General features: G+C 38.9%; 1 long non-coding RNA gene and 1 pseudogene across 1 annotated transcript; both read right to left on the bottom strand.

Annotated features, from left to right (window-relative positions):
* Positions 1-2,506: 2,506 nt before the first annotated feature.
* LOC112168425 lies at positions 2,507-9,048 on the bottom strand (annotated as a pseudogene).
* Positions 3,582-5,760, bottom strand: LOC121050869. The gene is made up of 3 exons (XR_005804265.1): positions 5,302-5,760; positions 4,331-4,365; positions 3,582-3,809 (listed from the first exon to the last, which is right to left on the bottom strand). It is a non-coding gene; the product is annotated as an uncharacterized LOC121050869 (long non-coding RNA).
* Positions 9,049-26,647: the final 17,599 nt, after the last annotated feature.

Genomic DNA, 26,647 nt, shown 5'->3' on the forward strand with positions numbered 1-26,647 from the left:
CAATTTTTCTATGAAGGACTCACCCATTTAGATAGACAAATGTTGGATGCTGCAAGTGATGGGGCCTTTATAAACAAAACACCATAAGAGGGAATGAAATTGATTGCCAATCGTGCCTTAAATGCTCAACAATATGAAGGCCTTGGTAATTCAATCCAGAGGGTAAGTGAGGTAAGTAACTATGATATTTTGGATGAAAACTTAACAAACTTACTTCAATTGTGAGCCAGGTACTCAACATTCATGGACAACCAATCTCCCAAAATTGGGAAGATTGCAACGTTATTGGTGGCTATGTTCAACAAGGCTTTCATAAGCCTCAGGTTTCTCATAACTTTGTTTCTTCCGATTTTGATTCGAATTCTAACCTTAATTATGATAAGATGTTTGAAGCTTTAGCAAGTTCTACTCAAGCACTTGTGGAGAGTCAACAAAGTCATAGTAAGGATATCTTGGAATTGAAGGAACAAATGGGTCGAGTTTTGGACTTTATAGGTATAATTTCAAACCCAAAGCCCCAATCTGCTAAGGCTGTCACAACAAGGAGTGGACATACACTTGTGGATCCACCAAAGAAAGGTAAGAAGGCCCAAGCCGTGATTGAGGAAGAAGAGGAAGATGTTGAGTCCTCCAATAGGGTACTTGAGAAGGATCCTGCTACACCTAAGGTTAAGACACAAGCACCCCCAACGTCTGAACCATACAAAGGTAATGATCTTAACTTTCAAAGTTCAGTTATTGCTAATCCATCTCCCTATATTCCATTTCCAAATAGATTTGCAAAGACAAAGAAGGAGGAGGAAAAAGCAATTTTGGAGATTTTCAAGAAGGTACAAGTCAACATACCTTTGATTGAGTGTCTTACTCAAATCCCTAAGTACGCTAAGTACTTGAAGGAGCTCTGCACCACTAGGAGACGTAAACGTGAGAAAAAGGTAGTAAAAATGTCTGAAAACGTCTCAGCTATGATTTAGAGAAAGTTCCACCTTACCTTAAAGACCCAGGAAGTTTTTCTATGCCTTGCACTATTGATAACACTAATTTCGAAAATGTGATGCTAGATCTAGGAGCTTCTATAAATGTTATGCCTTATAGTATTTATGAATCTCTAGACCTAGGTAAGCTTAAATCTGATAATATGATTATCCAATTAGCTGACAGACCTAATGCTTATCTGAAAGGGTATGTTGAGGATCGGATGTCCCTTTGAAGGTGAATAGCTTGATCTTTCCTGCAGACTTTTATGTCTTGGAAATGGGGGAGTCTCCTACGAACTCAACACCATTTTTGCTTGGAAGACCCTTCATGAGGACGGCTAGAATCAAGATTGATGTGTTTAATGGCTCCTTAACTATGGAGTTTGATGGTGAAGTTATTAGCTTCAACATTTTTGAAGCTATGAGGTACCCTATTTCTAATGATTACTCTGTTAGTACTACTGATCTTCTGGACTCTCTTGCTTAGAAAATTTTTGAAGTAATGAATGAGGATACTTTGCTTACCACCATAGATAAATGACTTGGTTATTCTAGCAATGGTAAGGAAATTCCATTAGAGGAAGCTATGGATGACGTTTTGAATGACAAGGCCTTTGAGAGTGTGGCATACCTTGAGTCAACGCCACCTATTGTAGGTAAAGTCCCTAAACCTGTGTCAATTCAGTTATCTACTAATAAACCTGTCCCTTCAGTGATTCAGGCACCTACACTTGAACTTGAACCGCTTCTGGATCACTAGAAGTATGCCTTTTTGGGAGATAACGACACCTTACCACTAAATGTGTCTTCAAAGCTCACAGTTGAGCAAGAAGGTAAGTTGGTGGATGTATTGAGGAAACACAAGACTGCTATTGGATGGACTTTAGCAGATATCAAGGGGATTATCCCTACATGTTGTGTCCACAGAATACTTCTTGAGGAGGGGACGAAACCCACAGTAGAGGCCCAAAGGCGCCTCAACCCTCCAATGATGGAAGTAGTCAAGAAGGAGGTGATAAAGCTCTTGGATTGTGGAGTCATCTACCCCATTTCGGATAGTAGGTAAGTTTCACTTGTGCAAGTAGTGCCTAAGAAGAGTGGAATCACAGTTGTGAAGAATGAGGAGAATAAGCTTGTACCACAAAGGACTATGATTGGACATAGAGTTTGCATTGACTACTGAAAGCTCAACGCCACTACAAGGAAAGACCACTTCCCATTGCCCTTCATCGACCAAATGCTTGAGAGGTTAGCTGGTCATTCTTTTTATTGTTTTCTTGATGGATATTCTGGATATAACCAAATTTGGATAGCTCAAGAGGATCAAGAGAAGACTACCTTCACGCAACCTTTTGGCACTTTTGCATATCGTAGAATGTCATTTAGACTTTGCAACGCCCCAGGTACATTCCAAAAGTGCATGCTTTCCATACACTACTAGGATAAAGTTCATAGACATCAGTTCACAACTGATGTTAAAAAAAAAAAAAATCCGATGTCTTAGTGGGCGATGTTAAAGATCGCCAAAACTAAGACATCGGTTCACAACTGATTTCTATTTTACAACGAGACATTGGTTTAAGGTCCAGAACCGATGTAAAAAAGTTAATGTGATCACCATTTTGGTGTGTTTAGCTATTGTCAAACCTTCATATTTTGGCATTAGATGCTTAATGAAATATAGGTCTAACAACACAATTATCCATTTTAACATCGTTTCTGATTTAGAAACGATGTCTGATAATATTTTACACATCGGTTCTCATAAATTTTTGCTTGTGGTTCATAAGCTTTTCGTGTGTTTGGTACATAATATTTCACTAGACATTCAATCTACATTCTGTAGTATAGTTTGAACTGATGTCCATATTTATGCTAGACATCGGTTTTGTTTATATATCGATGTCCATAGTTATTCCAGACATCGGTTTTTCTTTATATATCGATGTCCATAGTAATCTAGACATCAGTTTTGTTTATATATCGATGTCCATAGTAATTCTAGACATCGGTTTTTGTTTATATCTCGATGTCTACATTTATACTAGACATCGTTTTTGTTTATATATCGATGTTCATAGTAATGCTAGACATCGGTTTTTGTTTGGTAACTGATGTATTTTCTCATTCTTGACATCGGTTTTTGTTTCCAAACTGATGTATTTTTTCTTTTCTGACATCGGTTTTTGTTTTCAAACTGATGTAATTTCTGTTTTCTGACATCAATTCTTCATCAGTAACTGATGTTTTTTTCATATCCCTTTCCTGCTGTATTTGGTACTAGAAAGCTGATCCACAAATAACATGAAATTCAAATGTACTCTAAATATTAGGGAATTGTATTAATTTCTATTAGGGCTGGGCACGGGCCGGGCCCAACTATAATTTCACTGGGCCCGGACCCGGCCCGTTTTTCATTGGGCCCGGACCCGGCCCGTTTTAACAAAAACAGGGACCGGCCCGGAACCGGCCCGTTTCATTTCGGGCCGGGCTTGCGGGCTTTCGGGCCCAAAAACCTGTATTTGACCATTTGCTTATGCCTATATGGCTATATATATATATATATATATATATATATATATATATATCCAGATTTCATTCATATATAGTTGCAAATTTCAAGCTGTTGAAGATTTGAATCAAAACACAATATCAAGATACAAAGTTCAAGCTGCAAATTCGAATTCAAAGTGTCCAAATTCAAATACAAATATCCAATGAAATATAAAGTCCTAAAGTCCTAATTCAGATGCAGCAATTTAGCAAGCCATTTTTTTCAGTCTCCTATCCAGCAGCAATGCAGCCATCATCAATTGGCTTCCACAGTTTTCCCTACAATAGCCATCCATCATTAGGCAGTAATGAAGTAATCCGAATGCTCGATGGCCAGTAATCTGTCAAATGAAAAACAACAGTGAGATCATTTCAATAGTAACAATAAAACTCTGCTGGGTAGATCAACTTCCTAGCTTATGAAGTACAGACTTTACAGAATCCTTATAGTTCCAAGAGTCATTTAAATGGTTTAGGACTTTTGACATCTATTTGGTTAGACTAGTCCTATTCTGCTGCAGCAGCAAGCTTATGAGAATTTTAAGGGTGTAAAAAGCTGTAAGAAGGCAAACTCAAGCAGTACACATAACATAATTTGAGAAGATATTTTCAGGAGCATGATTAATGCCTACTGGCATCATGTGTAGAACCATCACCTTCGCAATTGTACAATCATGCAATATCAACATTTAAAATCAAATTTAATAGTAGAAAATCAACCTCTATGTCCATTCCATAAATGTAACGTGATATTTTTATTTTTATTTTCCAATTTTTTTTAGAAATACAAACATGTATACCTGGGCACTCAACAACTTCTTTGCTAAAACCATACCTGTGAAACAATAGTGAAAAATTTTCAGAATAAGTATTATGTCTCTCCTTGGGAGGAAATATGTATACATGTATATATAAATATAGGTTGATCGAAAGCTGATGTCTGCAAGTCAGACTCATGAAAATAGTAATACCATTCCATCAGAATCTGCCCTGAATGGTTCTGTGTATGTGTGATATAAAGATAACAATACTACTATCACAGAAGTCATGCATGAAAATAAGAGTAAACTTTAGTTGATTAGTTAGTTTGATGGATAGTAAACCACAATAACTTTTTGGTTGCAATTTTAATTGGCGATGCATCTTGTATGTTTGTAAAATAGCCTCAGTTACCTCATGAATTTAGATGTCACTAGTACAGGATACTTTACGAGAAGATGCAATGCCTGATTAAGCTGCTGAGGATGCTAAGACTGATGGCGGGGGTGGTAGATGGTGGGCGTGAGGTAGCGAGCGATGGGGACTGCACGTAATGATTGTTGGAGGCAAAAGTTTGGGTTGATGAGATTCAAACTCCTGAGACTCTCACTGTCCTAACTCCTAAGTGCTACTTCAATACCAATATTCAAGATTATCAACAAGTCAATATACAAAAATACCAGAAACTGCAGATCTCTTAATATATAAACAAATACCAATAACTGCAACTCAACATAATCAACTTTACTCATTCATTTCAGAAACTGCAGGTAGCAAATAAAATAGCAATATGCAGCAAGCAAGCAAAAATTAATGCAGTAGGCAATAAATCAAATACCAGCAGCCATCTTTGATTTTTTAGCTTGACAAGCAGCCTTTTTTGCAAAATACAAAAAGCAATGAACTCAACAAAAACTCAAATCCCAGTTTAGCTACAAACCAAATAAGCACAAAAAGAGATCAAATTTATCAATAAACTAAGGAACCCATGAAGCTAAAACGAGTGGCAGACCTGAAGAACAACGATCTCCTATTCTCTGGCTTCGAGTTGGCAGATGAAGTGAAGAGAGAAAGAGAGAAGGATAGAGCAGTCCTGGGCGGCGTCTCGATCCGAGAGGGAGAGAGGAGGCTTCGTGCAGGTGAAGTGAAGAGAGAGAGAGGGAGAGAGAGAGAGAGAGGGACAGAGCTGGGCGCCGTCTCGGGAGCTGTCTCACTCGGTGCGTCGATCTATGAGGGAGAAAGAAGGAGGCGTCGGCAGCGTCGTGCAGGTGCAGTGAAGAGAGAAAGAGAAGGATCGGTGTCTCGACCCTAGGCGGCGTCTCGATCGGAGCTCGTTTGGTGTCTCGGCCTCACAGCTATGGCGGAGGAGAATGAGCTCAGTTTCGACTTTGTAGATGGAGGCGCCTCTTGTGTGTTCAGATCGGGTAGAAAATTAGAAATGGAAGATGAAGATTACGTTTAGGTTTTTGAGAGAAGAGTAGAATCTTATGTGTTCAATCCTATGATAAGGATTTTACTCTCTATATTAGTACCAATAATACATGGCCATCTGTCTTTTGATGTCTAATACGGGCCTGACGGGCTTTTTCTATTTTCAAACACAAGGCCCGGCCCGAACCGTTTGTTTGAAAGTCAAGGCCCGGCCCGAACCGTTTCGACAAAAAAAATAATTGGGCCCGACCCGTACGGGCCGGGTTTTGACGGGCCGGTCCGGGTTTGCGGGTTTTCGGGCTTAAATGCCCAGCCCTAATTTCTATTAAGGCCAAGCAAAACAATGATGAAATTGACACATCATATACATTAAAACTAATGCCATGAAACTTAACCCTTCATATACATTAATATCAAGGCCAATCTTGAGAAGAACAGCATAATTATTCTTCAGATACTTCACAACAGCGTTCCTCTTCTTCTTAATCGCCCCTAGCCTCACCTTTATGCTCTTTATATCAGATTTGCTGCATCAAAAAGACCCAAAATCAGAATCCAAAACAAAACTTAAAAGAAACAGGAAACCATACTCTACATAAACTTGGGCAGAAAGACAAACTGGGTTTAAATTTATCATTAAAAGCCACAGTCGACCAGAGAGTAATAAAAAGCACATACTTGAATAAGTGATTGAGATAGTGCAAAGCAGCAAACAAAGTAAAAAGCACATACTTGAATAAATATTGATGAACAGCAGCCAATCCAGTTCCTGAAAATAACCTAAATAAATTCTGAAAAGCTAGAGTCAAAGAAAATCCAAGATGGTATTAATTTTACTCCAATTGGGCTCCGTTAAGAGTGGAATTAAAAGCTACAGACTCAATAGTCAATTCAATGAGTGCTTACCAATGCCGATAAGCAAAGCAGATAACCCCTTGTTCTTTGTCAAGCCTCCCATGAATATCTTTCTGCACAAAAAGAACGATGGAACCCATTAGCTTATTCTTGACGTATTAGCCTATTTCCTCCTTCAATTCCCATGGAACAATGCCATCATCCGTTTTGTCTATGATAGGCTTACCATTGCAAGTAATCCTGTTCTTCCTCCTCTATTGCCCCACTTAACTCTGCCGCTCGCAACATTAGTTTTAACTCCTCTTCAGTAGCATATGGTTCAATGATTGAAAACCAACAAGAAAATAAATACAAATAAAATAGAAGTTGAGGATAATTCAAACTTGAGTATTCAAAAGAAAACCTTCTTCCTTTCAACCCTAGAATTTTCAGCATCCCCATTGATAGGTATGTACCAACTCTTCCGACAGGATATAGTACCAATGAAAGCCAAGCCACCGGCCTAACCTAGAGGCATTAAACCAATACACGTCGAATTAAGCAAAGGCAGGCAGGAGTAACATAAGTTACGCACACAGATTGCACCACTATACCAAAAGGCAGGGACGTCTAACTAGTATTCACATGTAGAACTTAGTTAAAGTTAGAGAAAGAATCTAACTTACCACAAACCTAGCAACTTCTGTGGGATTGTGAACAGAAACACTTTTGGGCGTTACTTCAGTGAGGGGCAAAATAAGAACCTTGCATCATTAAAGGGAGAAGAGCATTATCAGATATCAGTTCCATACAAAAAGAAATTTCCTCATATGTCATGGCCTTCCCTAACAAGTGAGGAGAGGACAAAATAGAACAATGATTTTGCATTTTAACAAAATTTCAGTCTCAACACCCAATGTATATAACACTAACATCTGACTCGATAAGAAGTCCAGCAAATTTGATCAATCTCTCTCTTGAGACTGCTTATAGAAAATAACCTACTCAGTCATAAATGAAAGAACATCTCTTCGGTGTCCGCTCCTGATACTAAATATATTTTAGTGTTGTGTTTTATAAGATTACTGATATAGGATAGAGTACAAGTTATTGGCATTTTCAACATTACAAGCTTGATCATACAAAATATCTATGGTATAAGGACCACTAAAACATAAACTGACCAGTACCCAGTTTGTCACAAACAAACTTTAAAACCTCCAACTATGTATCGTATCAGGCAGGGAAAATGAGACATACAGTCATTACTCCAGTTGATTCACAAACACCAGCTTCACCAAATATCACTGTTACAGTCTCTGTAACTAAAGCAGTTGCTCTAATATTGACAACACTGAGTACAAAAGTAAATTCTACAATAAGAAAGAAATGTTCAACTTCATGACAAAAGAAAGGAAAAACAAATACCAACAAATATGAGAAGGAAAGTACGTTGTGCCAATAAGTACGGTTGACAAGAACCGAGTCACATCATTGCGAAGCAATCTGAAGACACCATTTTCAGGCTCTTTCTCAGCCAACTCACACACCTGACACAAATTAATATCAATTAAGTAATTTTCGTTCAAGATTCTACCAAGGTTAGATCAGTCACATTCTTTCAAATCAATGGTTTGGATCATTGCCCAGCTTATGAAGATTCTAATGTGTGTAAACTCACTGGATAAGATACATTTCAAAGACAACACAATATTTAGATATAGGAACCCAGAAGGCCAAAAGCCCAAAACCTATAAAGCTCATACATCTCGAGGCATAATGTGCTAACTGAAGATTCTAATAGGTTAGTTGACTCACATTCTTTCAAAAATTTAATGGTTTAGATCATTCACGTTCTTCCAAGATTCTAATGCAGTCTATCATTCACTAATTAATGGATACATTTTAAACACAGAACTATGTCTAGATATAGGCATCCAGATGGCCACAACACATAAAGTTCATACCTTGGCAGATGTCTAGATATCATTCCAGCAGCGTCTTCGGCCAAGCATATCTGAACATCAACATGCACTTGTCAACAACCCCATAGCTTGCATTGACCACACCCTCCACAGCAAAAGCTCTCCTAGCCCCATACACCAAAACCCCACAAACCATAGCTGCTAAAATGACTCCACACTTCACCATTACCCTAACAAAATCAAAACTCGAACCCGAAACAGCATTTGTACCACTAGAACTCTCACTATCTTTACCTACAGCTCTCAAACGAGCTCTATTAGCAAGCAAGTCAACTCCTTCGCATCTTGGACCTAAGAACCTCCCAAAATCGCTAGTGCCAATGCAATTCGACACCAATCGAAATGGGTATTGATTACTTTGCACCAAAATCTTGGTGGGGAAATTTTTCTGCTTATGGTAATACAAGAAACTCAATGATTTCGAACCAGAAATGAATCTGGGCGGGCTTAGAATTGAAGACTCAAGCGCCATAGCACCCAAAAACAGAATTTGAACAAGACCCAGAACGCAGAGTAAACTAATCAAAGCCAAAGAATCAAATGAATGAATTTTTTTTTTTTTTTTGGGGGAATATCAGAATTGGATGTTCAAGTGTGGATGGGATGGGAGGCTAACGTTGTGGGAGGAATAGAAGATGAAGAGACTTGGGAAGGAAGAGGGTCATGGTTGAAGGGAAAGGGGTTCATTATAAACATGTTCCATGGTGGGCTCGACGAGGGAACAAGGCGGAGCTCCGGCATGGACTGCGTCATTGGTGGATTTGGTGATTTGAGGAGAGAGATGAGAGAAGAGGTGTGCCGGAGGAGAACGGAGACGGAGGCAGAGAAGGAGGAGAGTGGAGACGGAGGCCGAGGCGGAGAATAGTTGGGTGATGGTTGGAGGCGGAGGATGAGGAAGAGGAGGTCGGGTGCTGGTAGGGTGTCGTGGTGGGTAGGGTTTGAGAATAAAAAAATGTCGTGCCAGTCAATATGACTAAGTGTTGGGGAATTGAAATTTTGTTCCCCCGCGTTGAAAATTTGGTAACTTAGCCATTTTCTGCGTTTTTCAAAATTTTGAAAAAAAATGTAGATATCGGTTAACTTTTAGAAATGACGTTAATTGTACAGATAGAAATCGGATTTCTAAGAACCGATGTTAGAAATTTTTTTTACATCGCCTCAAATCCTAACTGATGTCTATGACATGATGTCTATTAGCATTATTCTAGTAGTGATATTTTCTGATTTTGTTGAAAAGATTATTGAAGTATTTATGGATGATTTTTTGGTTTTTGGAAAAGATTTCGATAATTGCCTTAATAATCTTGAATTGATTTTGAACGATGCATTGAAACTAACCTTGTTTTGAATTGGGAAAAATGTCATTTTATGGTTACTCAAGGTATAGTTTTAGGACATATTGTTCTGCTAGGGGAATTGAAGTCGATAAGGCTAAAGTAGATTCTATTAGATACTTACCCCCTCCCACTTATGTGAGAGAGGTTCGTTCTTTTCTTGGACATGCAGGATTTTACAGGCGCTTTATCAATGACTTCCCTCAAATATCAAGACCCCTATGCAAGTTGTTGCAAAAGGATGTGGCGTTTGACTTTGATGAGGAATGCAAGCAAGCTTTCGAAAAGCTCAAGGAGTTGTTGACTACCGCCCCTATCATGCAACCACTAGATTGTCCCTTCTATTTGAGCTTATGTGTGACGCCTCTGACTATGCAGTTGGAGCTGTCCTTGGTCAACGCAAGGACAAGAGACCTCATGCCATATACTATGTTTCTAGAACTTTGAATGATGCTCAATTGAATTATTCCACAATAGAAAAAGAACTTTTAGCTGTTGTTTTTGCTTTAGAGAAATTTAGATCTTATTTACTTGGAACTAAAGTGACTATTTTCTTTGATCATGTAGCTTTGAAGTACCTACTTTCGAAGAAGGAGGCAAAACCAAGACTTATACGTTGGATCCTTCTTCTACAAGAGCTTGATATGGACATCAAGGACAAGAAGGGAAGCGAGAATGTGGTGGCAGACCACCTTAGCCGTATCATACATGATTAGGACACCCTACCCTTAGTGGAAACGTTTCCAGATAGAACGATCCCTACTTGCTATATACTAACAATTGACAACATGGTTAATTTTGAGAACTCATTTCGAACTCATCAGTATGTCAATGACATAAACCTAATTGGAACTCTAGATGAGTTAAAGGAAACTGCTAAATACTTGAGATCCGAATTTGAGATGAAAGATCTTAGGAAAACAAGGTTTTGTCTCGGTTTAAAACTCGAGCACCGTAGTGATGGGATTTTGATCAATCAGTTTGCATATACTTAGAAAATTCTAAGGCGCTTTAATGAAGATAAAGCAAAATATGTGAGTACTCCCATGATTGGCCGTAGTCTTGAGCCTAGAAAAGATCTGTTTCGTCCAAAGGATGAGGACGAAGAATTATTAGAGGCCGAAGTACCCTATTTAAGTGCAATAGACTCATTATTGTACTTAGCTCAATGCATAAGACCGGACATCATATTCGCAGTGAACTTGTTAGCTCGACATAGCTCTGCGCCAACATGTCTCTATTGGATTGGTATAAAGACAATCTTTCGATACTTAAGAGGTACGATTGATATAAGCTTATTTTATCCCTGCAGAGAGAAGAGGAATGACGAAAGAATGGGATCGGACCCCATTAGGCATGGCGCTGCCGTCCACCATGAAACTATGGCCGACCATATTGCCGCCAATGTCGCCACCGCCACCAAGGATGGCCGGCCTCACCCACCCCTCTTACATCAAAATGATGGTGATGTTTTGATCGGTTTTTCTGATGCAGGGTACCTCTCTGACCCTCACAAAGGTCGCACCCAACGGGTTATGTCTTTACCATGCAGAGATTGTTACCCTACATGAAGCTATGTGAGAATGTATATGGCTAAGGTCTCTAATTAGACATATTCGAGGAAGTTGTGGTTTGAAGTCTACCACGGATGAACCTACATGCATTTTTTAGGATAATGCAGCTTGTATTGAACAAATGAAGTTAGGTTTCATCAAGGGCGAAAACACCAAGCATATATCGCCTAAGTTCTTTTATAATCAGCAACAACAATCACTTAGAAAGATTGAAGTAAATCAAATCCGATCAGAGGATAATGTAGTAGACTTATTCACTAAGTCGTTACCAAAATCCAAATTCAAGAAACATGTGAAGAACATCGGAATGAGAAAGTTATCCAAACTTCCACGATTGTAGCAATCTGGGGGAGATATCGACATGAGGGGGAGTTATGATATCTACATGTTCGATCTCGAAGAGTGAAGGATATGTTGTACTCTTTTTCTCCTCCTCAAGCTTGTTTTTGTCCCATAGGGTTTTTCACTTGAGTAAGGTTTGTAACGAGGCAACGGATGAAGCGTCACCACCAAGTTTGAGCAGCACAAAGGGGAGTGTTGAAGGAAATCGACTTATGTGTGTCCATTCAAACTAGGATTAGTTCCATGATTGTAACAGGAGAGAATGTTCTAGAATTCCTAGTCCTATTCGGAATAGTTTTCCTTGTAACATTACAACATGTACTTTATAATCCCTATATATAGGGCTCATATTCTCAATATTGAATACACAATTCTCTCATCAATCTCTCTCAAAACTCTCATTCTTAAACACTGTAATTATTATCTAAGCTCTTCGACATTCTTTGTTTCATATATTGATTATCCAGTGGTTTCTTTTGTACGTTGATAGTGTGTATGGTGTGGTTACAATAGTCAGACAGCAATCTAATTGCATGCATGGTGATGGAATTTTCAGGAAATTAAGAGCCAAATGAAAAATATTATTACAAAAGGCCAAAAAGAGCAATTATCTATTCAATTCCACAGTAACTAACACTACAATAGTTTTTTTTTTTTTGGGTGAAAATGACACTAGACTAGTTGCATTCCCAGTTTGTTTTCGGCTATGTGTAAAGGTAAAGATTTGAAGATTAGGAAGGTTTTTCCCTAGTTTGTTTTGGTGCAATATAGAGGTTAATTAACAACAGCAGAGAAGTTAAATATATAGGGGAGGATTCTGCAAGACAACAAATTAAGCCTATTGACACACACACAGATATATATATATATATATATATATATATATTAATTATGGATAATCATGTAAATAGTTGTTGAGTATAATAGGTGTCTATCCCTATAGATTGGTGATGGATATGTTGTAATTGTAGGAGTGATTGAATTGTAATTGAGCATTACCTTTTTGTGTACACCATGTAGTCCTATATAAGGCTCCTCATGGTGAGATGAATAATACACATCCTATTCTCTACGTCTAAACTCTCTCTCTCTCTCTCTCTCAAACTCTCTCTTACCTTTTATTTTACAACACGTTATCAGGACGAAAACAAACTGGTTTAGGATCTGAATCACAAACAAACTCTTGGATTGGCTAAGAATCAGACAACATTCTCAATTCTGCACAAATAGACTGAAGATTCATCCGTTCTTGATCGAGTAATGTTTTCCAAGATTTTTAATTTTATATTCATACTTATTGGAGTAACCCCCCCCCCCCCCCCCCCCCAAATCCGTTCTTGATCGAGTAATGTTTTCCAAGATTTTTAATTTTATATTCATACTTACCTTTTTGTGTACACCATGTAGTCCTATATAAGGATTCTCATAGTGAGATGAATAATACACATCCTATTCTCTACGTCTAAACTCTCTCTTACCTTTTATTTTACAACACGTTATCAGGACGAAAACAAACTGGTTTAGGATCTGAATCACAAACAAACTCTTGGATTGGCTGAGAATCAGACAACTTTCTCAGTTTTGTACAAATAGACTGAAGATTCATCTGTTCTTGATCGAGTAAAGTTTTCCAAGATTTTTAATTTTATATTCATACTTATTGGAGCCCCCCCCCCCCCCCCCCCCCCCCCCCCGTGAACAAAACTAAACTATGGGGAATAGGACCGGCATCGTACAACAAAATATGAAGCAAGGAAAGAGGAGGATTGGAAACCCAATCCGGGGGACACACTTTCCTATAAGCGAGAGCAGCAACACAATGAGCTGCCAAATTCGCTTTCCTGCTGGACCAAGTCCAGCTAACAGAGATAAAAGTAAGAGACAAGGATCTGATAACACGAACAATAGGAGTAACAGACCAATCTGGAACTAAACGAGAGTTGGAAAGCACAGAGATAAGCTAAAAAGAGTCCGACTCCACCGAAATAGAGGATAAAGATAAAGAAGAAGCAAGAGTCAAGGCCTCCATAATAGCATAACCCTCAGCAGCCATAGCAGAAGTAGCCATAACTGATTTTGATGAGCCGGTAAGGAGATGGCCTGAAGCATCACGAAGCAAGGTAGCAACAGCTCCATTTAAACTTTTACTATCCCAAGAAGCATCCGTATTCACCTTGAGACCACCAATGGAAGGAGGAATCCAATGAACAGAGGAAGCCAAAGAAGGTAAAGGACTGTGAACCGGAGAGCGATGAGAGACAGAAAGGAATTCATGAGCAGCAGCTGTAGCCTTTTGCGCAACAAGTAAAGGGTTTGGAGTAAGATGATCAAAAAGGCAGGAACATCTATATTTCCAGATATGCCAAACCATAAAGGATATATGAGTTGCCAGATTTGAAAGAACAGAAGAAGCTGAGTAAGAGTTGGAAAATAAAGCTTCAAACCAACCATCAAAAGTAGTAATGGATTGTAGAGGCACCCTATAACTCATAGGATGTGCAAACCAAGCACAGGCAACCCATGGACAAGTAAACAGTACATGCTCAATTGTTTCCACCGCAGAAGAACAAATAGAGCACAATGGAGATGAAGAAATGTAACGATAAAAGAGAGCATCCATAGTAGCAATAGCCCCAGCAAAACATCTCTAAAGAAAAGAACGAATTTTAGGGAGAGTATGAACCTTCCAAACCCTTTTCCAAGTAGAATCATCCACCACATGAGACTGATGATGATGAACTCATGGACCTGTGAAATGAACAGAGTGATGGAGATGATAGCCTGTACACACGGAGTAGTCACCGGATTTAGTGAAGGGCCATATCAGACGATCAGGAGGGAGTGGTGGACGGAGTGGCAAAGCTCTTATTGCATTCTGTTCCTAGATTGAAATAAAGTCAGAAATGGTGTCTAGCTCCTAAGTAGATGTCGAAGTGTTAATGATAGAGCTTACCAAAAGGGAATCAGGAAGACCACAGTGAGAAAGATTAAAAGAAGGAAGAGAAGGAAGCCAATTATCTCTTCCCAAATTCACCGAAGAACCATCACCAATCTGCCACAAAGAACCTCGAGCAAACAGAGGACGACCCTCCAAAAGGCTGGACCATAACCAAGATGGGGAAGAATCCCTGGATGCTTCCAAAAAAGAACAATTCAGGAAGTAGCGATGCTTAAGAACTTAGGCCCAAAGAGCAGTAGGGTTGTTAAACAGGCACCATCCTTGTTTGGCTAACAGAGCATTTATGGTTTAGGGACAGGTGCTCTACAACCCAAGTCGTTGACCCAAGCTAGCTGCAAGGCCTGCCCAGCAAAGCACCTGTCCCCACATGTCACCACGTAAGCACCAAACAGAGCCCAGCTAATGGAAGGCCCAGAAGCTCCTTGTATCGAGCCTAGTAGAACTCAACCAATTGCCAGGCCCAGAAGATTGCCACATGTCGCTTCATCAGGCACGCCAATAGCTCCAAGCTGCAGCCTCCTTTTTCTTTGGCAGACCAAGTCGAGGCCCAGTAGGCCTACATCCTCTATGGTTCTGGGCCAGCTTGTCGATGCTTATTCTTCTTCAGCCACGGACTGAGCCCAGCAAGCATAACACCACCAAGCACATACCCTCTTTGAGTCTTTGGTTAAGAAGAACCAAATGAAAGTCAAAAATAGATATTTCCTCCACTGAGACTCGAACCAAAGTACATGTGTGTGGAAAAGAGGCACACAAACCACTATGCTGCCGTGATGTATGTGAACATGTTCACACTTTTTATATATGATAATTGCTTGAAGCATTTATTTAAACCATTTTGTGTGTTATGTTTATGCTATTATTAGGCATCTTAAATTAGTATCATACGATTAATATCATTGATTGATCTGTGAGATATTATTTCAATTTGTTTTTATCATAATTGTTATTGCTACTTGTTTAAATTTTCGCACTAGAATATGTGTAGAAAATGCAGGTACTTAATGAACCAGAAGTTTATACATAAATATCGAACCTGTAGTTTCAATAAAGCCATAGAAGGAACTTGAAGTTTCCTACATAAATTCACCATACATGATAAAACAAAAAGATTTTACATGTTTAATCCGATTTGTCAAGCCATGTTATAGAACCTGAAGTTCCCATTAGTTATACATATATTTTCACATTAAGTCATGAAATGTTATGAATCTTCTCCAATTAGGCTCATCCAGTTGGATGTGATGTCTAGATAAGGTTCGGATGAGACTGTGTACTTATGTGAGCCTCGCTCCACCAAAACCTCATACTTCCTTACCTAGTCGTATTCAAGTGGAGTTACCTCAAGGGTTGAGTAATATCCATGATTTAATGTCAAATTTTAGCAATTGAAAGTTTCTGGAAGAAATTACTTATCTAAAGTTGGCATGCTTTCTTGCCTGAAGCAAGACATGATTAGCAAGATATAGAATAAGCCAATTTGCCCAAAACAATACAAGGAGAGGCACTTTACTAATTCTCAGAATTGATCACTATCTTGTTGCTCACTGAAATGAACAACAACCTCTTGTTGAGGAATGATCAAGCCAAGCCCATCGGTACTCGAGCAGCACTTTTGCTTGAAGCAAATGATGTTGCTCATAGCAAACCTAATCGCGAAAAGAGAAATTGTGGTCGTGGAAGGGACAAAAAGTTTGACTTTTCAAGATAAGGAAAGAGGGGTGGGCCCATAAATGGCCCATATAACAGGCCCAAAACATGGCTCCATGTTATAGTGCCCCTGCTCAACAAGCCAAAATGGAAAGGAACACTGGTTCGGCCCGCCGCCACCAAAATTAGCATGATCTTTGTTATAGATGTGGAGGAATTGATTGCTGGTCCTGCACATGCTGTGCGATAGCCGAAACTGCAGATGAGTATTACGCCGGTCGTGGAACTCGAAAGACCAATTTTTTTTTTAAGGGTCAGTTCCTATCGATACTACACTAGATATCATGGATTTTCAAGCAATTACTGAACATATCGAGGATTAGAAGCTCGAAAACATGGGTATAATTGGCCACTCATGCCATATTTTCATCTTAATGAATGAAACATCTTCGGATTTTGGTGATTTATGTTTTCAATTATTTTGGATTAAGGAAATGTGGTTATGTTCAAATATATTTAATTCAATAAACTTATTTATACATGTGATCCATTGAATTAAATAAATGAATAGGCATATTCTATGGGGAAGTTTGTTGTCGGTTAAAAGTGATATTACGCACACCATACTCCCAGATCGGAGATCTTTTTCAAACTTATTGTCTATTCATACCTCTGTGACAACCGTATCAGGCCAATCTAACCTGATAGAGGATTATGGCAAAACTCACTGTATGTTGTCCAATGGTACTGAACCTACCATTAATGAGGCCTTATAATCTCCACGTTCCAGAAGAACGTTATTGAGTATTAAGGACATTCGAACCAATGGTTATCACATTGAAACAACTGAGAAAAATGAGTGTAATATCTTTGCATAACCTCCAAGTGTGTGGCCAGAAGTGTACATTGGAGAAATTGAAATATGTTAGCTAGAAGATAACTAATTCAAGCAACTACTTGCTATGACATGACAATTTGAGACACTCAGGTCAAAGTATGATGCACTATATCCTCAACTCATCACAGGTGCATCCCCTTATGAATAAGGATTTTGTGTATAATGACACACTACACCAAGCTTACTCATTAGAAACATTTGATACTAGACCATCATATGCAAAGACTAGTACATACATCACCATTTTTCTGCACAGAATGCAAGGGAAATTTGTGGACATATCCAACCACCATGCAGACTAGTTAAATATTAATGGTTTTGGTTGATGTATAAAGTGATCACTTGTTACACTATTGTCCAAAAGAAAACGCTATTTTTTCTAAACTCTCACCCAGATCACGAAATTGAGGGTTCACCACTCAGATTATCCCATAAAGTCCAAAAGACTTGATAATGCCGAAGAGTTTATATCGAAGTCTTTCGATGATTATTGCATATCTCTTGGGATTAATGCTGAACATATAGTTCCCTATGTGCACACCCAAGATGGTCTCGCAGATAGAATCTTGCTAATATGCACCAAGCTTCTAATTTCTACATAGGGCTATGCAATCTTGCATGCATCCATGTTGGTCCCATTGAGGCCCACTGCTACCCAACCTTACTCCGCACTACAGCTGGTGACTGGATACGAACCTGACATCTCGCACTTACGAGCACTTGGGTATCCAGTCCTCGTGCCAATTGTGCCATCACAACGTACAAAATTGGGTCCTCAACAAAGGATGGGTATACATGTCGATTATGAGTCTCATCCATTATGTGCTCTTTAGAGCCGTTGACAGGCGATCTCTTTACTGCTAGATTTGCGGATTGTCACTTTGATGAGACAGTCTTTCCACTGTTAGGGGGAGATAAGAACATCACCGTTCTTGATGAACGACGTGAATTAACATGGAATGTCCCCACAATGTTTCATCTTGATCCCTAAACCGCACAAAAATAGTGAAGTGTGGACAATTCTAGATCTATAGAGTATAGAATACAATATGCTAGAAAGTTTCTCTGATCTAGCTAAAGTGACGAGGTCACATATACCTGCTGTAGATGTGTCTGCAATGATAGACGTCCCTATAGGATGTGTCGTTCCAGATAAAGGTACGACCATGGCGGCTAACCAGTCATATGTCCCGGCCCAGAAGCGAGGTAGACCATTAGGTTCGAAGGATTCTTATCCCCAGAAGAGGGAAAACTTGGCACAAATGAATCCTCTTGACATCGCAATCTCAAACCGATTCATCTCACGAGATAAATCCGGATTATGGGTATGTCCTAGAAGAGACGATGTTGGGGGACGCTCCAACATTTGAACCCACTCCCGAGAATAAAGAAATCTCAGTAAATTTAGTGAGATTTGGAATCAGATTGAGATTATCATCGATGATATATTAGTATTTGCGGTGGCCACCGAAATTATAATAAGCAATGACCTCGAACCCTGCTTTGTTGATCAATATCAACGAAGAGACGACTGGCAAAAAAGGAAATAAACAATCCAGGTCAAATTTGATTCCTTGACAAAGAGAAAGGTGTTTTGAACCTATTGTTCCTATACCTCCCCATATTAAACTCGTAGAATTTAAATGGCTATTTGTAAGGAAGTGTATTGAGAAAAACGGGATTGTGATATACAAGGCTTGTCTAATGGCGCAAGGATTTTCTCAACCCTGTGATTGATTACGAGGAGACGTATTCTCCCGTAATGGACGTAATACCATTCCGCTACCTTTTCAGTTTGGTAGTTTCCGAAAAACTGAATATGCAGCTTATGAATGTGGTCGCATCTTATCTCTATGGGGATCATAATACAGAGATAGATATACATGAAAGTTCCTTAAGGACTTATGATACCCGATGCAAATAGTTCTAGACCACAGAACACTCTCTCCATTAATTTTGAGGAGTCCACTTTATCAATTGAAATAATCTAGACGGAGGTGGTATAACCGTCTAAGTGAATATTTGATCGGGATGGGATATGTGGATAATAAACTATGCCCATGCGTGTTTATTAAGGAATCAAGTTCCAGGTTTGCAATTGTGGCGGTCTATGTCAAAGACATGAATTTGATTGATATTCCTGAAGAGATGAAGGAAACCGCAAAGCACCTGAAGTCAGAATTTGAGATGAAAGACCTTGAGAGAACAAATTATTGTCTCGACCTGGAGGCCGAGCACAGTGCAGATGAAATTTTGGTCATCAACCAAAATTATATCCAGAAGATGTTAAGACGCTTTAATGAGGATAAAAGCAAGCACACCCATGGTCGTCCGAAGTCTAGAGAGAACTGTATCGTCCTGCAGATGATAATAAAGAGATATTGGTGCAACAGGTGATTATTGTACTTGGCTCAATGCCCTAGACAGGACATCTCATTCGATGTGAACTTGTTAGCTACATATAGTTCTGCGCCAACACGCCGCCACTAGAATGGCATAAAAGACATTTTCGCTACCTTAGAGGTACGGCGGATATAGGCTTATTCTATCCCTACACATCAAGGAATGGATCAAACCCCTTGATCCTCAGAATGATGCTCGCCTCATTGGATATGCTGATATAGACTATCTATCAGACCCGCACAGGGCGCATTCCTAAACTGGTTATGTCTTTACCATTGGGAATACTACAATTTCTTGGAGGTCTATGAAATAGACACGTGTTGCTACCTCTTCGAATCATGCTGAGATACTAGCTCTTCACGAAGCAGTATGTGAATGTACATGGCTAAGAGCCTTTATAAAGCATGTTTGAAGCACATGTGGACTGCATTCCACCACTGATGAATCGACCATTATCTACGAAGATAATACTGCTTACATAGAGCAGATAAAGACGAGTTTCATCAAAGGAGACAACACCAAACATATTGCACCGAAGTTTTCCTTCAATCAGCAACAACAGGAGCATCAGAAGATTGAAGTTAAGCATATTTGATCTGAAGACAATCATGCAGACCTCTTCACCAAGTCACTACCAAAGTCTACATTCCAGAAGCATGTCCAATGTATTGGTCTATGTAAATTATCTGAATTACCTAACATGTAATTTTCAGGGGGAGTCGAAATCAGGGGGAGTATCTCGAAGCATACTCGTTTGACCGTCGTGTACTCTTTTTGTCATTCGTCTAGGGTTATTTTGTTCCACTGGGTTTTGTTACCTGGTAAAGTTTTAACGAGGCACATCTATCTTTAGCATGGTCACCCCACTTATACTACATCCTGAAGATGCTTTGATTCGACATATACGCATTTGCTCATCTTTTCCCTTCGACCACGGGTTTCTCCCACTGAGTTTACCGGGCAAGGTTTTGGTATAGCAACTTTAATGCATCCCTCTCGTAGACATACTACCTACTTATGGTGTTAATAAGAAGACTTCACCTATCTCTAAAGTTGTGATACTGCTACCCCACACTCAACCGCGTTGTGCTCTTTTTCTCCTTCGACCAAGGTTATTTTTTTATTACTTGGCAAGGTTTTTGATGAGGCAACTTAGAAGCATCCAGCCTAGGCAACACTATTGACATGGAATATCCAAGGGGGAGTGTTGTAAATATTTGTGGATAATCATGTAAATAGATGTTAAGTAATAGGTGCCTATTCCTATAGATTGGTGATTAATAGGTTGTAATTGTAGGAGTGATTGAATTGTAATTGAGCATTACCTTTTTGTGTACACCATGTAGTCCTATATAAGGCTCCTCATGGTGACATGAATAATACATATCCTATTCTCCACGTTTAAACTCTCTCTCTCTCAAACTCTCTCTTACCTTTTATTTTACAACAATATTAATATTTTCAATTTGGCCTAGTAAATGAATGATAGTAACTCTAAAAAGCCTGTTAGCATTTGATCAAATTATGCCAGCCATTTGATTATGCTGTAAGAACCAGTTGTCCACTCTGGATGTGTTCCTGTATACGTACGCCAAATGAACACAAATGTTTAACATGTACATAATCTACTACTAAAGGAATAACAGCTCTAGATCGAGCCTATTGTTTGCAGGTGTTCTTATTTTGCACTGAACTTAAGCAGATTAAAAAAGATATGCAATTTGAAAATTTATTTTGGGTATATAGAAAAGGACTAAATTCTGCTTACTACCCTGTACTTTCAAGAGTTTATCAGTTCAGTCCCTGCACTTCTAATTTAATCAGAAAAGTCCTTGCACTCTCTAATTTCATCAAATCAATCTAATCCATCACCACTCCATCAATTTTCAGGGAAAATTTCCAAACTACCCATCTGCATTCACAACATTGACGCGTAGGCGGGTTGCCTAATGATGGGTAGTTTGGAAATTTTCCCTGTGAGAAGGTCCCATGTCAGCATTTTAACAGCGAAAATTGATGGAATAGTGATGGATTGGATCGATTTGATGAAATTGGAGAGTGCAAGGACTTTTCTGATTAAATTAGAAGTGTGAGGACTGAATTGATGAACCCTTAAAAGTACAAGGTAGTAAGTAGAATTTAATCCTATAGAAAAATAATTGGGGAAACAGAAGGCTGGGGGTTTCCTGAACCATATCTCATAATTGGTAGCTGAACAGTTCTGTCCTCTACCTCCAGACAAAACCCTTAAACATCACCTTATGTAGAAATCCACAGTCATCTAGGAAAGAATGAAGGTAAAAGAAAAATGCAGTAAATGTTATCTATTTTTGTTTTACCTGCAACTTTATTGTTCTGAAGTCTCTGGTCTTCTCTGTTTTCCTTTGTTTTGTTCAATCATATATATAGATTTTCTTCTATAGTTGTATCTTCTAATTTTCATTACAGTAATTGCACACCAAGAAAAAATTCATAACCTATATTTTGATGTTTCCAATTCATCTCGTATATCATTAGTGTACATTGTGTTGTTTCTTCATTTCCAGGAAATTGAAAATGATAGGTTAATCATTTCCAGAAAACTATGTCCTGAATCATGTTCTACATTTGCTAGAACAGTATATACTGGTGCTGAGAGAATTGAGAGCCAGTCATCATATTACCTTTTCCAACCTAAATGAAACATTATCTTACGTAGAAATCCACTCAGCTAGACAGCTACTATCATTTAGGAAAAAGAAAAATGTAGTAAAAGCTGACTTGCTTCAAACTAGTACTGGTAGTGCATCTTGGTGTGTGGCTGCAATAGTTAAGCACCAACACTAGTAAGCAGCACCTATGTTAATTTTTTACTAACGTCTCTGTTCTAACTCTGTTTTCCTCTGTTATGTTCCATTATATATATTGATCTTCTTTATTAATTGTAAAACTTGAAGGAAAACAACATGCAGTAAAAGTTGATATGTTTTGTTAAATACTGCAACAAGAAAGTTCCAGTAAAGGGACTAGTACTAACAGTGCATATTTTTTGTCAGCAACACTGTTTCTGTTTTCCTCTATTTTGTTCAATCATATATGTTGATTTTTCTAACAAGAGAAATGTAATATGCATTTCAGTAATTACACGCCAAGACAAAGAACTTAATCTATACTTTGATTTTTCCAAGCATCTCGTACAACCTTAACATGGTGTGTTCTAATTTCCAGGAAATAAGACATGACAAGCAAATCAATTTGATGTATTTTTATGCCTTCTAGTTAAACAATTATGATAAACTTGATCACTTACACTTTATCACATGATTAATCCTACTAGGGAGACGGTTTTGAAGAACAATGCTTGAAATAGTTTGATAGAAAATTGTCTGTTCTAAAAAAAAAAAATTGGTGATTTTAGTTATATATGCATGGGGATTAGATCCAAAAAAAAAAAAAAACCAAAATTGGGATCAAGTATGAACTCTTATCAAACTTCAGTTTGCTGCAAGTTGGGTTGATGCACTAAAATTGATCAAACTGACATTTCGAAGTTGATTCCCCTCTTCACTGATCCTAGTGGGATCATGAGTTTCAGACCTAGGATATATAATAGACTTTATACAAGATGTTGGTCTATTTAATAATTTTCATTACATTGAGGGCTCAAGGCCTCAAACACACAGTTACACACTAAATACAAGACATAGAAGTGACAGCGACAGCAAAGACATATACCTAATTGAAATCAAATATAACAAGCATACGGCACACATAAAAACCTTCACAATTCAGCAGTAACTCAGAAGGTTCTAGTCAGGAAGATTGTCCCTAATTGAGTGCAGTTCAGATGAAGGAAGTTAAATTCTAGTGTGCCTCTTTAAACTAGGGTTTAGTTTTAGAGCTGTAATAGGAGAAGGTTCTAGATTTCCTAAGTGTTTTCAGATTCTATTATCTTGTATGTACTTTATAAATCACTATATAAAGAGCTCCTATTATCAATAATAGAACACACAATTCTTTCTGCAATTCCATTTTTATTACAACACGTTATCAGCACGAGCCCTAACCCTAGCCTAAAAGAAAAAGAAAAAACAATACCCTAAACTCCCCTCACCAAAACTGCCGCAAGCCCTAGCCGCAAGCTGCTCCCCGCGTTGTAGCCTACAACCCATGCTAGCCTCCTGCCCGCCTGCTCCCCGCACTGCAACCTAAGCACCGCGCTGCCCCCGTAGCTCTCCAGCGCACCCGTGTGCTTGTCCTCCTCCCGTGACCTGCAGCCCTGCAGCCTACACCCCGCGCGCACCTACAGCCTCCTGCTGCAAGCTCCCGCATTCCAGCTAGCAGAGCCACCGACCGGCAGCACTTGCAAACTGCTTCCTGCATCACCACCGAGCCATTAGCCACGACCAGGATTGTAAACAAGTTACAATCCCAGATTAGGATCGAATAGCCACTGCAATCCTAGCTTAGCATTGAAGTAGCATCTGCAATCCCAACCCAGGATAGATAGCACGTCTACAATCCTTTCATGGTTTCAAGCCCCGCGACCTCCTGCTGCCACGAGCTGCTACTGCTGCCAATTGTTGCTGCTGCTGCCTTAACACGCCTGCATCAACACGCGCATGTTCTCAAGCCCCAAATCATCAAGTAAGCTTTTGTGATTAAAGTTCCTGCTTTCTTGTCTTTTAAATTCCTTTATTTGCTGCAGGATTTGTATAATATAAACATGGGTTTGATTATTTAATAAGCGAAATTGTGGGGAGTCACGCTAAACTAACTAAGAGCGTTCGTAATCAATGAACTAAGAGTGTTCATAATAAACGGACTAAGAGCATTCATAATCAATTAACTAAGAGTGTTCATAATCTTCGGACTAAGAGAGTCCGCAAGCATCAATTTTTGACCATATTAAACATCAATGTTTCAGTTTAATCCAAATATTCTTGGAAATCGATTTCTTGGTAGCATAGCTCGGAAATCTTATTATTATTATTAGTTTTCGTTGAAGTTTAGCTCCGAAACTAATTCGTTCTTGTTTCACCCTTTTTCAGGATGTCAAACTCAAACATACTCGATTTTGTTCCATTGGATTATGCAAGCAAAAGATACCTAATGTGGGCTTAGGATGTTGAGCTTCACCTTATTGCCCATGAATTATTGCATACAATCCAATAGCTTTGTCATAAAGGAACTGCTCCAGACCCTCAAACTGAGATCGACAATTCTAGGGTACTTGCCCTAATGATACGTCACATGGATAGGGACCTCAAGTTTGAGTTCATGAATGAGGATAGCGCTATAAAGCTATGGCAAGCGCTTCGTGAACATTATGGCAACGTTCGTGACTCCATCCCTCCGAATTTAGAAGCAGAATGGAATGATCTTCGCTTCTCTGACTTTGATACAGTCATACAATTTTGTTTGGAAGCTCTACGCATCACAGGAATGATGCGCTTCTGTGGCAAGACAATCACAGAAGAACATTTGATTGAGGAAACCCTCAATACCTTCCATGTCTATGCTATGAGGTCCTGTGATTTATTTCGGACTCATATAAATGCAAGACGGATCACAAGCTTTCAACAGCTTATTGAAGCTATGGAAATTGCTGAAAGGCAAGGCAACGAACTTGTGAGAAGAGAAATTGATAGGCTTCGAGATAGCTATCCAGAGCATCGTCCCATGGCTAGAGAAAGTCGCCATAGACGTCATGATTCATATGATCGAAATGCTCATGAAGGTAGTCGCCAAAGGCGACAATCACGCCACAGTAGGAGTCGTGAATTTGAGGGACGAAGGGTTGGAAACCATAGAGCCAACGTTGGCTATGGTCATAATTTTCCAATGCTTCTTGTCCTAAGGACCATGCACATTGCGTCAATGCGCCTCAATTAAGGGAAAATCCTCTTCATAGTGTCTATTTCTGATATGGAATGTCTGATCAATGGACCTGAATTTGCAATGTACCTAAGAAGGTAGCCGCATCATGATGATCAAGACATCGAGTTTAAAAAGACTTTAAATTTGGCGATGAAGACAAAATGCCGCAGATTTTTATTTCGAATAGTCTTTTATTTTTCCAAGAATTATGTAATGGCAATTATGCCTTAATCAATAAATGACAATTTTGTATTAACTCTTTCTCAAGTGGCGCATCCAATGAAGTATGATGTCTAGGAAAGTAATTGAGATTAGTGGTACTTAAGAGAGCCTCGCTCCACCGACATCTCTCTCTATTTCCCTAGTCATATTTGATTAGAGTTACCAAACGGATTGAGTGACTACGATTTGTCTAAGTTTGATTTTGGATTAGACTTTGGTTAAAGAAACTTTGATATAACCATTGCCTATTAATAAAGTGTCGATTCTTTAATGTCTTGGGCATACCTTAATTCTAACTTTATTATTTTAAAGATATAAGAGCCAATGGTTTTTATGTGAAAACACATTGTGAGAATTGACAAGAGTTCCTTTGCATCACCTCTAATTACTACGGACATAAACGAGTATTAAGAAACTTATGTGTCGCTCTAGTGGGTTGTATGCAACCACTATTCAAATCATTGAATCAAACCATGTCATATATGAGAGATGATTTATGGGATTCTGACGCATATAGGCTTTGACATGACCGTTTGGGACACCCAGGTCGTGATATGATGATCTGTATATTAAAGATTTCATACGGACATCCATTCTTCAAAACGAAGAGAAGTAAGAACCAAAAATCTGTTCGAGGAGAAGCACATACGCCTCACGGCACCAAGACTGTGCATGACCGACCACTTAGGGCAGGTGCCGTCTACCCCCTACGGCAACAATATGGTTTGGACGCCATGGACTCCTCTTTGACTCCTTTTTCTACTTCTAAAGTCAATTGTGACTTCGTGGCTCAACCAAATTCTTCTTTGGTTGCTTCTAAAGCCCATCTTTCGTTTTGCAAAGCCTGCTCTTTAGCAAAGTTAGGAT

This window comes from Rosa chinensis, chromosome 1 (assembly GCF_002994745.2).
Source record: "Rosa chinensis cultivar Old Blush chromosome 1, RchiOBHm-V2, whole genome shotgun sequence".
In the NCBI taxonomy this organism is placed as follows: Eukaryota; Viridiplantae; Streptophyta; class Magnoliopsida; order Rosales; family Rosaceae; genus Rosa; species Rosa chinensis.